The 17142-nt window shown below is 40.5% G+C and overlaps 1 protein-coding gene and 1 pseudogene across 18 annotated transcripts in view; one reads left to right on the forward strand and one right to left on the reverse strand.

Moving 5' to 3' along the window:
• Window positions 1-17142, reverse strand: part of ZBTB44 (zinc finger and BTB domain containing 44) — an 89916-nt gene that overhangs the window by 69804 nt on the left and 2970 nt on the right. The window lies entirely within an intron of this gene.
• Window positions 6-2017, forward strand: LOC101127682 (ATP-dependent RNA helicase DDX18-like; annotated as a pseudogene).

Here is a 17142-nt window from a genome sequence, read left to right on the forward strand (position 1 = left end):
CAGCAATGTCTCACCTGCCAATGAAAAACTCCTGCGCAAGAAGATCAAGCAGCAGAAACTCAAACTGCGGCACCAGAACCTAAAGTTGCAGGGGTCTCAAATCTGACCCTGTCAGAAACTCAAAATGGAGATGTGTCTGAAGAAACAATGAGAGGTAGAAGGGTTAAAAAATCAAAACATTCTATGAATGTGGGCTTATCAGAAGCTCAAAATGGAGACATGTCTCAAGAAGCAGTGGAAAATATAAAACCTAAAAAATCTCCCCAGAAATCCACCGTATTAACCAATGGAGAAGCAGCAATGCAGTCTCCCAATTCAGAATCAAAAGAGAAAAATGGTGAATGATGCTGGGACTGATACAAAAAAAGCAAAAACTGAAAACAAAGAGGAAACTGAGAAGAAAGTGCCGAGACTCCTAAAGAAACAGAAAATAACGTGGAGAAGCCAGATAATGATGAAGATGACAGTGAGGTGCCCAGCCTGCCCCTGGGACTCACAGGAGCATTTGAGGATACTTCATTTGCTTCTCTATGTAATATTGTCAATGAAAACTCTGAAGTTAAAAAAAAAAAAATGGGTTTTACCAACATGACTGAAATTCAGCATGAAAGTATCAGACCACTACTGGAAGGCAGGGATCTTCTAGCAGCTGCAAAAACAGGCAGTGGTAAAACCCTGGCTTTTCTCAAACCTGCAGTAGGACTCATTGTTAAAATTCATGCCCAGGAATGCATCAGGAGTCCTTGTTCTCTCACCTACTAGAGAATTAGCCATGCAAATTTTTGGTGTTCTTAAGGAGCTAATGACTCACCACGTGCATACCTACGGGTTGATAATGGGTGGCAGTAACAGATCTGCTGAAGCACAGAAACTTGCTAATGGGATCAACATCACTGTGGCCACACCAGGCCGCCTGTTGTATCGTACGCAGAATATCCCAGGGTTTATGTATAAAAACCTGCAGTGTCTGGTTATTGATGAAGCTGATCGTATCTTGGATGTTGGGTATGAAGCGGAATTAAAGCAAATTATTAAACTTTCGCCAACATGTAGACAGACTATGCTCTTTTCTGCCACCCAAACTCGAAAAGTTTTGAAGGCCTGGCAAGGATTTCTCTGAAAAAAAAGGAGCCACTGTATGTTAGTGTTGATGATGATAAAGCTAATACAACAGTGGATGGTCTTGAGCAGGGATGTGTTGTTTGTCCTTCTGAAAAGAGATTCCTTCTGCTCTTTACATTCCTTAAGAAGAACCGAAAGAAGCTCGTGGTCTTCTTTTCATCTTGTATGTCCGTGAAATACCACTATGAGTTGCTGAACTACATTGATTTGCCTGTCTTGGCCATTCATGGAAAGCAAAAGCAAAATAAATGTACGACCACATTCTTCCAGTTCTGCAACACAGATTCGGGAACACTATTGTGTACGGATGTGGTGGCAAGAGGACTGGACATTCCTCAAGTCAACTGGATTGTTCACTATGACCATCCGGATGACACTAAGGAATATATTCATCGTGTAGGTAGAACAGCCAGAGGCCTAAATGGGAGAAGACATGCCGTGCCCATTTTGGGCCCAGAAGAATTGGGTTTTCTTCTACTTAAAACAATCCAAGGTTCCATTAAGTGAATTTGATTTTTCCTGGTCTAAAATTTCTGACATTCAGTCTCAGCTTGAGAAATTGATTGAAAAGAACTACTTTCTTTGTAAGTCAGCCCAGGAAGCATATAAGTCATACACATGAGGTTATGATTCCCATTCTCTGAAACAGATCTTTAATGTAAATAACTTAAATTTGCCTCAAGTTGCTCTGCCATTTGATTTCAAAGTGCCTGCCTTTGTTGATGTGAATGTCAACGGCAATGAAGGCAAGCAGAAAAAGCGAGGAGGCGGTGGTGGATTTGACTACCAGAAAACCAAGAAAGTTGAGAAGTCCAAAATCTTTAAACACATTAGCAAGAAATCATCCGATAGCAGGCAGCTCTCTCACTGAAGACATGCCTTTCTTTCATCTTGAATAACTGTTCTAAAATGAATTTTTCCCCCTTGATTTAATAAGATTTTTGTAGCCTTTAGAATTTAAACTTATCTAACAAGAGTATAAATTGACTTGGGTTGCAAGCACTGAGCACTGTAACTTCTATCAAGTCTCTTTTTATTTTTGGGATATAAAACAGGCTTTAATTTTCTTGGTTGCCCAAGAGCAGAGCAAGAATATTAGGTCTTTCTTGTGATTATATAATATTTTAATTTTAAATATCCCTCCCTTATACACACAAATGTTACTGTTTTAATATAATTAAATTTTTGTACCTTTTAAAAAAATATGTACACAAGTACTGTGGCTTTCTCCAACTTACCTCTGCACAAGCAGTTAACTTTATGTATGTCTTGGTATGGGGTTGAATTGGGTTCTCTAAAAACATACGTTGAGGTCCTAAACCCCAGTGCCTCAGAATGGGACCTTATTTGGAAATGAAGTCTTTATAGAGGTAATCAAGTTCAAGGGAGATCATTAAGGTGTCATCGTATAAAGGGGACATTTGTAGACAGACATGCACATAGGGAGGATGCCCCATGAAGACAAGCCAAGGCACTACCAGAAGCAAAGAGACGTGGAACAAGAGATGCTTCCCTCACCGTCCTCAGGAGGAACCAACCCCACCTATGCCTGATTTCGAACTTCAAGCCTCCACAACTATGAGACAAAAATTTCTGTTAACAGCCACCTACTTCGTCATAGTTTGTTATGGCACCCTAGCAAACTAATACATGCGCTTTTTAATAAACTAAATGTTTTGACTAAAAGGCACAGATTGTCAGAAGAGATAAAAGCATTCTCAAATATATGTTTTTTATAAGAAACACACTTTAAATAAAAAAGACAGATATGGAAGAACATATATCATGCAAACAGTACGTACAAGAAAGCTGGAGTTGGCTTACTTTAATATCAGATAAAGCAGACTTAAGACAAAGTATTATCAAAGATAGAGGTCAGTAATAAAAAATGTATATGCTTCAAAATAAAACACTGACAAAATTAAAGGGAAAGATAATTCCACAATAATAATTCACGATTTTTTTTTTTTGAGATAGGGTCTTACTCTGTTGCCTAGATTAGAGTGCAGAGGCACAATCACAACACACACAGCCTGGACCTCCCGGACTCAAGCAATCCTCCCACCTTAGCTTCCTGAATAGCTGGGACTACAGGCGTGCACCACCTCACCCAGATGATTTTTGTATTTTCTTGTAGAGACAGGGTTTCATTATGTTGCCCAGGCTGGTCTCAAACTCCTGGGGCTCAACGAATCCACCCACCTTAGCTTCCCAAAGTGCTGAGATTACAGGTGTGAGCCACCATGCCCGGCCAAAAGTTGAAGTTTTTTTTTTTTTTTTTTTTTGAAAGACTGAGTCTCGCTCTGTCGCCCAGGCTGGAGTGCAGTGGCATGATCTTGGCTCACTGCAACCTTCAACTCCTGGGTTCAAGCGATTCTCCTGTCTCAGTCTCCCAAGTGGCTGGGACTACAGGTACGTGCCACCACGCCTGGCCACTTTTTGTATTTTTAGTAGAGACGGAGTTTCACCATGTTGGCCAGGCTGGTCTCGAACTCCTAACCTCAGGTTATCCGCTTGCCTCAGCCTCCCAAAGTGCTAGGATTACAGGCGTGAGCCACCACGCCCAGCAATAGTTGAAGATTTTAATATCACCTCTCTGCAATTATAGAACTGAACCAGACAGACACACACACACACACACAAAACCATCAGTAAAGATAAAAGATCTGCAGCTTGGGAAACATGATGAAACCTGTCTCTACAAAAAATACAAAAATTAGCCACACATAGTGGCATGCACCTGTAGTGCCAGCTACTTGGGAGGCAGAGGTGAGAGGATTTATTAACCCTGGGAGGTGGAGGTTACAGTGAGCCAAGATCGATCCACTGCACTCCAGCCTAGGTAACAGAGTGAGACCCTGTCTCAAAACATTAAAAAAAACGTGAAGGGCAATCATCGTCACCAAATTGACATTTATAGTATAGAATATACATTCTTTTCAAGTGCAAAGTGGTATGTTCACCAAGAAAGATCATATGCTGGGCCATAAGACAAATCTTAATAAATTTTAAAGGAATGAATGCACAGAGTATGTTCTTTCACCAAAACAGAAAAAAATAAGTAATAAAATATCAAGAAAGCCCTAAATATCTGGAAATTAAACAATGCACTTCTAAATAATAACCCATGGGCTGGTCAAATAAGGAATCAACAAAGGAAACTGGAATATATTTTTAACTGTAATTCAGCTGGGTATAGTGGCACGCACCTGTAATCCCAGCTACTTGGGAGGCTGGGGCAGGAGAATCACTTGAACCCAGGAGGTAGAGGTCGCAGTGAGCCGAGACCGTGCCATTGCACTCCAGCCTGGGTGACAGAGCGAGACTTCGTCTCGGGAGGGGAAAAAAAAAAAAGATGGTCTCTAAATATCAGTGACTTACCACCTCATACCCATTTGAATGTCTAACGTAATAGTAAAAAAAAAAAATAAATAACAAGTCTTGGCAAGGATGTGGAGAAATTAAAATCCTTGTGCACGGTTGGTGGGAATGTAAAATGGCGTAGCCACTATAGAAAACAGTATAGTGGGGCTCCTCAAAAAATAAAAAATAGAAGTTACTATATGATCCAGCAATTCCATTTCTGGGTAGATACCCAAAAGAAGTGAAAGCAAGGACACACCAGTATTTGTACATTAATATTCAAAGCAGCATTATTCACAACAGCCAAAAGGTAGAAGCAACCCAAATGTCCACAAGAGATGAATGAATTAATGAGATGTGGCATAAATACACAATGGAATATTATTCAGCCTTAAAAAGGAAGGAAATTCAGATATATGCTGCAACACAAACGAACCTTGAAGACATTATGCGAGTGAAATAAACCAATAATTAAGGAACAAATACCATATGATTCCGATTACATGATGTACTTAGAGGACACTCAAATTCAGAGACAGAAAAGTAGAAGGGTGGTTGCCTGGGGATGTGGGGAGAGAGAGATGGGGAGTTACTGTTTAACGAGCACAGAGTTACACTTCTGAAAGATGAAGAGAGTTCTGAAAGATGGGTGGTGGTGATGGTTGTATAATAATGTGAATGTACTTAATGCCACTGAACTGTACCCTTAAAAATGGTTATGATGGCAAATTTTATGTTACGTGTATTTCACCACACACATACACACAAATCAATGGTCTATGTGTCTACCTTAGCTAGAAAAAGAGCAAAGAAAACCCAAAATAAATAGACAAAACAAAGCACAGACATAAATTAAACAGACAAGCCATAGGAAAAATTAAAGCCAAAACTTGGTTCTCTGAAAAAAATAAGCAAAATTGATAAACCTTTAGCTAGACCAATTAAGAAAAAAAAGAGGAAAAAAGTGAAGGTGGGGTAGCAGAAGGGAAACCTGTGAAAGAGATAGATACACAGAATAACCAGCATAGTAGGAGTTACTTCAGAAACCAAGGGTACAAGGTATTTCAAGGAGTGGTGACTGACAGTGTCAAATGCTGCTGACTGGTCAAATAAGATAGAAACCAAGGTCTATTTGATTTAGCCACAAAGGAATCACTGATGACCTTATAATAGCATATAAGAAAAAAGTAGAATTAGAAGCAAGATTGCCATAGAAAAAGAAAGAATATACAGACATGAGGAAGTGAAAACTGTGAGTAAAGATAATTCATCATAAAGTAGCTAGGTTCTAAAAATAGAGCAAAGGGGTCAGCTGGACAGAAGTAAGGGGTCAGGCGAGGATACTAATTTTTTACAGAATGGACAAGCTAGAAAATGTTTTTTTCCCTTGTTACTCTCTCAGATTTTTTTTTATTAAAGTAAAATATAAACAGAATGTTTTGATTTTTGTTGGAAAAGACACAGAAAAGAGGGAAAGGTTAAAGATACAGGAAACGGGTGATAACAGATGGTATAAGGTCCCTAGATAGGTAGAAGGAAATGGGATTCAGAGGATGAGTGAAAGGATTAGCCTTAAACAGGCGGAGGCCCAGGCTGGGGAGATGGGGAGAGGAAAGAAAGAGTACAGCTATAGTTAAGTTTATTGGTGGCGTGGTGAGAAGTGGCTAGAGTTCTTGTCTGGCTTTGGCTTTACTCCTCTTTCAAGTTATAAGAGGTAGACTCCTGAGAGAAAAGATGATGAAGTAGAATTTTTAAGAAAATGAAACATGAAAAATAACACGTGGAGGCCGGGTATGCTGGCTCATGCCTTTAATCCCACCACTCTGCGAGGCCAAGGCAAGCAGATCACGTGAGCTTAAGAGTAGAAGACCAGCCTGGGCAACATGGTAAGACCCCGCATCTACAAAAAATATAATAATCCGCTGCGTGTGGTGGTGTGCATCTGTGGTCCCAGCTCCTTGGGAGGCTGAGTTGGGAAGATGGCTTGAGCCCCGGAGGCAGAGACTTCAGGGAGCAGAGACTGTGCCACTGCACTCCAGCCTGGGCAATGGGGCCAGATTCCGTCTCAAATAAATAAACAAATGTGGAGAAAAAAATACAAGGATGTATGATAAGAGGCACTGAAGACCCAACTGCTTTGAACCATTTTATATTAAACGTAGTAACAATAGGCAAGGTGCAGTGGCTCAGGCCTGTGATTTCAGCACTGTGAGAGGCTGAGTTGGGCAGGCTGCTTGAGCCCAGGAGTTTGAGACCAGCCAATGCAACATGGCAAACCCCATCTCTAGTACAAAAATTAGATGGGAGTGGTGGAGTGCACCTGTAGTCCCAGTTACTCAGGAGGCTAAGGTGGGAGGATCTCTTGAACACAGTGAGCCCAGGAGATCGAGGCCATAATGAGCCTCGATCACACAACTGCACTCCAGCCTAGGCGACAGAGGGAGACCCTGTCTCAAAAAAAAAAAAAAGTAATAATAATCATTAGTTTATAGTTAATACTTACCTAGTACCCAATATATGCCAAGTATTGTTCTAAGTACCCTTTACATATTATGTAACTTAATTTTCACATAAACTTTTGTGATAGCTATCACCAGGTATCTTCATTTACCAGTGAGGAAAAGGCAGCATAGACAAGTTAATAACTAGCCACACAACAGGTAACAGAGTCAAGAGTTGAACCCAGATAGCATGCTAATTGGTGCTCCTTACACTATGCTATACTGCCTCTCAAAGTGAAGTTAGGTAAAACTAGTGGCGGAAAGTAGAAAGAAGGAAAAAACAATACCAAATGGACACAAAGACAAAGAGAAGCACTGATTACTGTAAATAAAAATAATTCTCTTGGAAGAATGGGTTAGTTTTATACAGCATGTGAAGTGCACCAAAGACAAAAGAAACCGTCCTGATTCAGTAATGGAAAGCCACAAAAAGGAAATGAGCAGTGGGAAGGTCCAAAGCAGAAAGTAAGAAGAGCAAAGAGCCAAAGAAAAAGTAAAACCCAGGAAAAATGTAAAAAGGAGAAAAAGCTGTAAGTAGAAGAAACACATACACACAACAGTAAACACCACCAGTAAAAAAGTGAAATGAGGGCCGGGCGTGATGGCTCACGCCTGTAATCCCAACGCTTTGGGAGGCTGAGGCGGGTGAACACCTGAGGTCAGGAGTTCGAGATCAGCCTGCCTGACATGGTGAAACCCTGTCTCTACTTAAAAAATACAAAAACCTGCTGGGCGTGGTGGTGCGCGCTTGTAATCCCAGCTACTCGGGAGGCTGAGGCGGGAGAATCTCTTGAACCTGGAAAGTGCAGGTTGCAGGGAGCCAAGATCACACCATTGCGCTCCAGCCTGGGGGACCAGAGTGAAACTCCATCACACACACCCACACATACACAAAAGTGAAATTAAAGCAAAATAAGTAAATCTAAGTCCCTGAAAAACTTATTCTTCATTTTCTTATCAAAGAGCACGATTATTTAATATACACTATTGGATATGCTTATCTGCCAAGAATAGGCAAGGATCAGATACCTAACAGGTTAAGATTGGAATAAAAGAAAATAATTTTTAAAAGGAATCATCTAAAATTGTTTCAGAAGCTAGAGGGTAGTAATTCCACAAAAACTAGATTCCAGAGACTCACAGTCTTAGTTACACGTTGCCAAGATGTTTGTAGTTATGCTGAGTGCCTAAAAAACTATCAAAACCAAATCAATAGCAAATCACTTCAGCATTAAAAAATACATACCAAGGCCGGGCACAGTGGCTCACACGTTTAATCCCGGCACTTTAGGAGGCCGAGGTGGGTGGATCACCTGAGGTTGGGAGTTCAAGACCAGCCTGACCAACATGGAGAAACCCTGTCTCTACTAAAAATACAAACTTAGCTGGGCGTGGTGGCGCATGCCTGTAATCCCAGCTACTTGGGAGGCTGAGGCAGGAGAACAGCTTGAAGCTGGGAGGTGGAAGTTGTGGTGAGCCAAGATGGCACCATTGCACTCCAGCCTGGGCAACAAGAGCGAAACTCCATCTCAAAAAAACCAAAACCAAAACAAACCCAAAAAAACACCCCCCAAAAAATATCATTTAATACCTGTAGAAGGATAGCAATATCCTGAAGTAAAAGAATATCAAAATTGTAAAAAGGCCAGGTATCAAACATCTGTAATTTAAAGTTTTTTTTTAAAGCTATATAAGGAAAGTATTAAAAGGGAAGAATATTCAATGTGGAGACAAAGAAGGATGTTATTCTCTAATTAATAAGCTTCAGCCACCCATTTCACTCTTGCAAGACAGAGTTATCAACGTGAAATAACATGATAATACAAGTCAGTGATTTACTCCAGGGTAAGTTATGTAAAACTGTGCCAGCCAATATCAACATTGTAACTAATAATATTAGTGAAAAAATTAATTTAACACTCAATGTGGCCTTCAACCATAATACAAATCTAATGTATTTTTTTAATTTTTAAAGGCACACATACAATCACTATTTTAAATCCTATGGCTTGGAATATTTCTAGCTCATTGCTTAAAATGGGGTGAAGTATTTCTACTATAAAGAACAAAGAAAAACTAACGTAACTTTTAGCTAAACAGGAGATAAATTTTAAACAATTATTCTGAAGTACTAAGGACTATCTGTTACAGTTGTGAATGTGGTAGCACTTAAAAAGCAAAAACACCCCATAACGCTTATATAGAGTGTATTCAATAGGGGTTACAAAATGTCAGGAAACCACAGGCGGAAATTTGATATATGAAATATTTATAAGAGTATTAAAAAATCATATTGGAAGGAGCTTAATTAGAAGCCTCCTAAGTAATGAGGGAACCCTCTTTACAACAGTCTTTAATGCTTGACCATTTTCAGCGATAAAAGACTAGGAAGAGTTAATAAATTTTTCAGAGGATCATTGTACGCAGACATGAAGGATACAGCAAGTTACTGGTTTTTACACAGCTGCCAACACTGCTTTATAATAAGAATATACATATATTTTTTCTTTTTTTAAAAAAATATTGATTTTTCCAGTGCTCTACATATTCAGAGAAACTTCTCTAGAAACAAATTATAGAAAGGATCCCTGAAAGTACAGTCCTAAGAATATATTTTTAGTCAGTAAAATTTTATTTTGAAAACTTTTAGATACAGCAAAATTTAAAGAATTTTATACCAAGCTGCAAAGGAGGAAGTCAAACTGTTGCTGTTTGCTGATGATACAAACTTATACCTAGAAAACCCTCAAGATTCATTTGAAAAGCTCCTAGATCTGATAAATGAATTCAGTGAAGTTTCAGGATACAAAATTAATGTACACAAATCAGTAGCACTGCTATACACCAATGATGACCAAGCCGAGAATCAAATCAAGAATGCAATCCCTTTTACAACAGCTGCCAATGAAAAATTAAAATACTTAGGAATATACCTAACCAAGGAGGTGAAAGATCTCTACAAGGAAGACTACAAAACACTGTTCAAACAAATCATTGATGACACAAACAAATGGAAACACATCCCATGCTCATGGATGGGTAGAATCAATATGGTGACAATGACCTTACTGCCAAATGCAATCTACAGATTTAATGCAATTCACATCAAAATACCATCATCATTCTACAGAACTAGAAAACACAATTCTAAAATTCATATGGAACCAAAAAAGAGCCCACACAGTCAAAGCGAGACTAAGCAAAAAGAACAAATCTGGAGGAATCACATTACCTGACTTCAAACTACACTACAAGGCTATAGTTACCAAAACAGCATGGTACTGGTATAAAAAGAGGCATGTAGACCGATGGAACAGAATAGAGAACCCCAAAATAAAGCCAAATACTTACAGCCAACTGGTCTTTGACAAAGCAAACAAAAACATAAAGTGGAGAAAGGACACCCTATTCAACAAACAGTGCTGGGATAATTGGCAAGCCACATGTAGAAGAATGAAACTGGATCTTCATCTTTCATCTTACACAAAAATCAACACAAGGTGGATCAAAGACTTAAATCTTAAGGCCTGAAACCATAAAAATTCTGGAAGATAACATCAGAAAAACTCTTCTAGACATTAGCTTAGGCAAAGAATTCATGACCAAAAAACCAAAAGTGAATGCAACAAATTAAATGGGACCTAATTAAACTAAAAAGCTTCTACATAGTGAAAGAAATAATCAGCAGAGTAAAGAGACAACCCAAAGTGGTAGAAAATTTTTGCAAAGTATGCATCCAACAAAGGACTAATATCCAGAATCTACAAGGAATACAAACAAACCAGCAAAAACAAACGAACAAACAAAAACCACCAATCCTATCAAAAAATGGGTTAAAAAAATAGACAATTCTCAAATGATATAAAAACAGCCAACAAACACATGAAAAAAATGTTTAACATCCCTAATTATCAGGGAAATGCAAATTAAAACCACAATTAGATACTACCTTACTCCTGTAAGAATGGCTATAATTTAAAAATTAAAAATAATAAATATTGGCATGACTGTGGTGAAAAGGGAACACTTTTACACTGCTGGTGGAAAATGTAAACTAGTACAACCACTATGAAAAACAGTATGGAGATTCCTTTAAGAACTAAAAGTAGGCTGGGCGCGATGGCTCACGCTTGTAATCCCAGCACTTTGGGAAGCTGAGGTGGGCGGATCACCTGAGGTCGGGAGTTCGAGACCAGCCTGACCAACATGGAGAAAACCCATCTCTCCTAAAAATACAAAATTAGCTGGGCATGGTGGTGCGTGCCTGTAATCCCAGCTACTTGGGAGGCTGAGGCAGGAGAATGGCTTGAACCCAGGAGGCAGAGGTTGCAGTGAGCCGAGATTGCGCCATTGCACTCCAACCTGGGCAACAAGAGCTAAACTCCACTCAAAAACAAAAAGAACTAAAAGTAGAACTACCATTTGATCCAGCAATCCCACTACTGGGTATCTACCCAAAAGAAAAGAAGTCATTATGTGAAAAAGACACATGTACACACACTTACAGCAGCACAATTCACAATTGCAAAAATATGGAACCAACCTAAACGCCCATCAACCAACGAGCAGATAAAGAAAACGTGGTATATTTACACCGTGAAAACTGAATGAAATAGTGGCTTTTGCAGCAACTTGGATGGAGTTGTAAGCCATTATTCTAAGTGAAGTAACTCAGGAATGGAAAACCAAATATCGTATGTTCTCACTTATAAGTGGGAGCTAAGCTACAAGGACGCAAAAGCATATGAAGGATATAATGGACTTTGGGGACTTGGAGGGAAGGGTGCAAGTGGGGTGAGGGATAAAAGACTACACATTGGGTACAGCGTACACTGCTCAGGTGACGGGTGCACCAAAATGTCAGAAATCACCACTAAAGAACTTATCCATATAGCCAAAAACCACCTGCACCCCCAAAACTATCAACATTCAAAAAAAAAAAAAAAATCAAAGAACAAGCAAAAAAAAAAAAATTATAGTTGAATACCTGAATAGCCATACCTAAAGCCCACCATTAACATTCTACTGTAGCCCGGGTGTGGTGGCTAACGCCTGTAATCCCAGCACTTTGGGAGGCCAAGGTGGGCAGATCACAAGGTAAGGAGACCGAGACCATCCTGGCTAACATGGTGAAACCCCGTCTCTACTAAAAATACAAAAAAATTAGCCAGGCATGGTGGCAGGCGCCTGTAGTCCCAGCTGCTTGGGAGGCTGAGGCAGGCGAATGGCATGAACCCAGGGGACGAAGCTTGCAGTGAGCTGAGATCGCGCCACTGCACTCCAGCCTGGGCAACACAGCAAGACTCCGTCTCAAAAAAAAAAATTCTACTGTAATTGTTTTATCACATACCTATCCATCTATCAATCCATCTTGATTTTTACTCTACTTTTAAAATGCCTTTTAAAGTAGTATCTAAATGCAGTTTCTGAAGCAAGGGGTCAAAACTCCCACACCTATTAGAAAGGAAAATGATATACAATCATGCGTGGCATGTGTCCCTCAATGATAGACCACAAATACCACAACCGTCCCATATTATAATACCATATTATTTTTTTTTTTTGAGACAAGAGTCTCGTTCTGTCGCTCAGGCTGGAGGGCAGTGGTGCAATCTGGGCTCACTGCTGGAGGAATCACATTACCTGACTTCAAACTACACTACAAGGCTATAGTTACCAAAACAGCATGGTACTGGTGTAACCTCCCAGGTTCAAGCAATTCTCCTGTCTCAGCCTCCCAAGTAGCTGCGACTACAGGTGCATGCCACCACACCTGGCTAATTTTTGTATTTTTAGTAGAGACAGGGTTTCACTATATTGGTCAGGCTGGTCTCGAGCTCCTGACCTTAGGTGATCCACCCGCCTCAGCCTCCCAAAGTGCTGGGATTACAGGCATGAGCCACCGTGCGCAATCCTGTAATACCATATTTTTACTGCACCTTTTCTAGGTTTAGATATGCTTAGATATACATATACTTTCCACTGCATTACAAAAGCCTACAGCATTCAGTACAGTAACAAGCTGTACAGATACGTGGCCTAGGAGCAACAGGCTATACCATATAACCTAGATGTAGAGTAGGCCATACCATCAAGTTTTGTCTAAGTACACTTTATGATGGTCATACAATGACACAATTGCCTAATGACGCATTTCTCAGAACATATCCCCGTTGCAATCTCTGAGGTTGTTACAGCATCAGTCACGTAGTTCCCTATTCATGGTGACTGAAAATTTATTCAATTTTTATGACTTGTTACATTTAGTTGTGAGGTGGAACAAAGCAGCTAAGTGCTAACTCTAAACAGCCTTGAATTTGAAACCTGGGTCGGCCACTTATTGTGATACTCTAGGCAAGTCATTTAATGCTTTTAGATATCAGTTTCCTTACTGCAAAATAAGATACTAGTAGCAATGTCAAAGTGTCAATGTGAGATTTAAATAAGATAATGTATAAAATGTTTAGCACAGCTGGCATACAGAAAGGGCATAACAAATGTTAGCATTATTATCAACACTGTATTAGTTCATTCAGCCTACACAACAGGTTCTAGCTGCTACACGGCTACACATACCCATGCAACTGTTTATAGTATTCTTTTTCATCACCTTATATGTTCTAAGAACCTTGGGTAGTGTATGTATTTTACTGAGATTAAAGACAGAATGAGGGTGAATGGGTCCAAGTGCAAGCATTCTCCATCTTCCCACTCCACTCCCTAATGGAACTAGATGTTCACTCTGTTATTGAAAGCAGTGATTGTGGAGTCCTAGTAAGGGAAAAGGAGTCAGGCGGGTGGGAAAAGGGTACAGCAAAAAGAAAAAGCAGATAAGGTATAAGTCTGCCTTTCTTCATGGTCCAAGACACACAGCCCTCTTGCACAAATAACTCACAAGCTTTCTGCACTCAACTTATCACCAGACTCTCGGCTGACAGAAAAATGAAAGTTAGCTCACTGCAACCTTGGCCTTATCAGTACTGCACATAGCCCTCTCTGCAGCACACAGCAGAAGCATCATCCTATAACATCCCCAGCAAGCCATTGTCTCCTGGCAGTCAGCTTCTCTCTTGCTGATCTGCCCGTTGCACCCTTGCAACCAACCTACTTTCATACTTTCTCTAATAAATCTGCCCTTCTTTACCTACAATTGCCTTGGTAATTCCTTTACCACCTGCAACGCCAGCCTCAGCTAGTGTGACCTATGACAGTGAGGATGAACACAGGAAAACACACTACAGGCACAGTTTTGCTTTTCAGCACTTGGTTGACAGGAGGCTGATAAACTGCCTAATTGTGCTCTGCTTACTTTAGATGAACACTGCTCCCTCTTAAAACTTCATTTGAGATCACATAATTATGAATTTATATCAAATTTGGTCCAACCCAAACAAAATGTGTTATCTCCACTGATCACACATCCAAATGCCTTTTTATCTGTACATAGCATATTTATGCCAGTTTTGTTGTAGATGGAGTCACCTGGGCGCAGTGGCTCATGTCTGTAATTCCAGCACTTTAGGAGGGCAGGATTACACTTAAGGAGGCCGAGGCAGGTGAATCACTTGAGGTCAGGAGCTCGAGACCAGCCTGGACAACATGGTGAAACCCCATCTCTACTAATACAAAAATTAGCTGGGCGTGGTGGTACACGCCTGTAATCCCAGCTACTAGGGAGGCTGAGGCAGGAGAATCGCTTGAACCCAGGGGGCAGAGGTGGATTGCAGTGAGCTGAGATCGAGCCACTGCATTCCAGCCTGGGCAACAGAGGGCGACTGCATCTCAAAAAAAAAAAAAAAAAAGGTTAAAAAAGTCGATGGAGTCATAAAACCTCTACCAACTACCTGCCTCTTTAAAGACATGATTTAAGTAAAAGCTACAGTTCCATTTTTATGGAATTTTTATTTAAAAATATGGTATCTAGGCCTACGGCTACAGGCTTACACGTGTAATCTTAGCACTTTGGGAGGCCAAGGCAGCAGGATCACTTGAGCTCAGGAGTTTGAGAGATCAGCCTGGACAACATAATGAGAAATCTATCACTATTTTAAATCACTGTTTTAAAAAAAGAGCCGGGCGCAGTGGTGTGTGCCTGTAGTCCCAGCTACTCAAGAGGCTGAGGCAGGAAGATCCCTTGAGCCCAGAAGTTCTGGGCTGTAGCATCCTATGCCGATTGGGTGTCTGCACTAAATTAGGCATCAACATGGTGACCTCCAGGGAGTGAGGGACCACCAGGTTGCCTAATGAGAGAAGTGGCCCAGGTCAGAAACAGAGCAGGTCAAAACTCCCGTGCTTATCAGTAGTAGGATCACATCTGTGAATAGCCACTGCACTCCAGCCTGAGCAACACAGTAAATCCCCCGTCTTTAAAAAAAAAAAAAAAAAAAAGTAAGCATGGAATCCACTTCTCTGCTAACTTCTAAAAATTAGTCTTAGTTCTTTCTCTTTGCCAGAGGAAGCAGAATCTAATTTTAAAATTTAAAAGTACTTCTATGTGGCTTCACATAACATAATTTGTCTATTGCTAATTCTTCTGAGCTTGATATGAGAATGTAGTAGATACTAAAAGGAGTATGGTAAAGGTAAACAATACTTCATCTTTAAAAACTGATTTTAATGAGGTTTATCCAAATATAGTTTTTTTTTTGTTTTGTTTTGCTTTTGAGATGGAGTCCCGCTTTGTCACCCAGGCTGCAGTGCAATGGCGCGATCTCGGCTCACTGCAACCTCCGCCTCCCCGGTTCAAGCAATTCTCCTGCCTCAGCTTCCCAAGTAGCTGAGACTACAGGCATGTGCCACCATGCCCGGCTAATCCAAGTATAGTTTTAAAACATTATTTTGACTTCTACACTATGTACATACTTTACATATTCAAAAATAAAATCCTAAGTAAAAACTGAAACCTATGAACCATATCAAATTGGTAGCATAACCAGAGAAAAGTATTTCAAGTGACTTTTGAACACAGTACTCATTATACATTCTTCATGCAATAGTCTAAATACGAAAATAAATCCAAAGAAATCTTAAACTACATGAAGCTTATTGGTATTAGCAATACCAGCACTATAATTTTAAAATGATTTTATGTATACAGTGGGAGAAAGCAAATAAGTTTATTATTTTTTTTTGAGACAGGGTCTCACTCTGTCATCCAGCCTGAAGTGCAGTGGGGCATGAACATGGCTCACTGCAGCCTCAACCTCCTGGGCTCAAGCGATCCACCTGCTTCAGCCTCCTGAGCAGCTGGGAACACAAGCACACACCACCATGCCTGGCTAATTTTTTTATTTTTTATAGAGATGGGGTCTCATCATGTTGCCCAGGCTGGCCTTGAACTCCTGGGCTCAAGCAATCCTTCCACCTCGGCCTTTCAACGTCCTGGGATTACAGGCATGAGCCACTGTGCTTGGCCAGTTTATTAACTGTATTAAAAACCAAGATTTTTCATTTAAGACAAGAGACAAATATAGAGTCAAGGAAGAAAAAGTCTGCTTGTTAAATAGGAATTGGAATATCACTCTGAACTCATGATTAAACAAGCAAAAAAACTTTTTCTTAGTTCTCTCCTCTCAAAGCACCTAGAAGCAATGATACTGCAGCAGCAACGAATATGCCAAACATCCAGAACTTGGTTTCTATATACGATTTCTCATTAAAAAGAACCAAGACTCCCTGGATAAACAGCTCTTTCCAGAGGTGAGCAAAGAAAGTATAAGATAAACCCTGGAGTAACCTGTGTCAGAAAGCACTCCAAGATTAATGGGGAGCAAGGGTGTCAAGATACACAATAGTCAGCTTGAAATGGTTCCTACTGACCAAATCTGGGACAATTTGGTCATTAAAAAGAAAAACGACTGTAACTGGTTATAAAAACAAGGAATAGCCGGGCGCGGTGGCTCACGCCTGTAATCCCAGCACTTTGGGAGGCCGAGGCGGGCGGATCACGAGGTCAGGAGATCGAGACCATCCTGGCGAACACGGTGAAACCCCGTCTCCACTAAAAATATAAAAAAATTAGCCGGGCGTGGTGGCGGGAGCCTGTAGTCCCAGCTACTCGGAAGGCTGAGGCAGGAGAATGGCCTGAACCCGGGAGGCGGAGCTTGCAGTGAGCCGAGATCGTGCCACTGCACTCCAGCCTGGGCGACAGAGCGAG

Source organism: Gorilla gorilla, chromosome 9 (assembly GCF_029281585.2).
Source record: "Gorilla gorilla gorilla isolate KB3781 chromosome 9, NHGRI_mGorGor1-v2.1_pri, whole genome shotgun sequence".
Classification (NCBI taxonomy): Eukaryota; Metazoa; Chordata; class Mammalia; order Primates; family Hominidae; genus Gorilla; species Gorilla gorilla.